Source organism: Arachis ipaensis, chromosome B03 (assembly GCF_000816755.2).
Source record: "Arachis ipaensis cultivar K30076 chromosome B03, Araip1.1, whole genome shotgun sequence".
In the NCBI taxonomy this organism is placed as follows: Eukaryota; Viridiplantae; Streptophyta; class Magnoliopsida; order Fabales; family Fabaceae; genus Arachis; species Arachis ipaensis.
In genome coordinates, this window is record NC_029787.2 from 114,873,201 (window position 1) to 114,873,788 (window position 588).

The window sequence follows — 588 nt, forward strand, 5'->3', positions numbered from 1 at the left end:
TATATTTACGTACAGTTGGTTTCAAACACTGTGTATGTATGTTACATAAGTATATTAAAAATCTAAAATTTATGTTTCTTTAGTACGTTTAACAAATCCTTAAGATACTCATCAACAACAAGATCTTTTATTTTAATCCATTTCATACGCAATTTCGTATACTTTTGTTGACTTGATGGCCATGGAGTTGTCTTTAATTTGCAATCAAAATAGATATTAATGTCACTTTCTTTGTTTTTTATTCACATGCCTTTTCTAAAAGAATTAACTTTAAATATTTTTTTAAAAGAATATTTATTTCTTCTTTTTAATCTTTTAGTGTATCATTATAAATTTTAAGAAATTGTTATTTTTCAATAATATAAAATCAACTTTTTTTAGGTGTATTAATTGATTGAAAAATTGTTTTATTTAAACTTATACCAAATGCAAAATAGGTATTTTAACTTAATTAGTATTTCTAAAATTGGTATATATATATTGTTATTTACATGGGATCGGAACTAAAATTTTAGGACATTAATCTGAATGCTAATAAGTAGTACACCTTGTTCCAGCTTTTCTAAGACTTATAATTGTTTAGTTTGT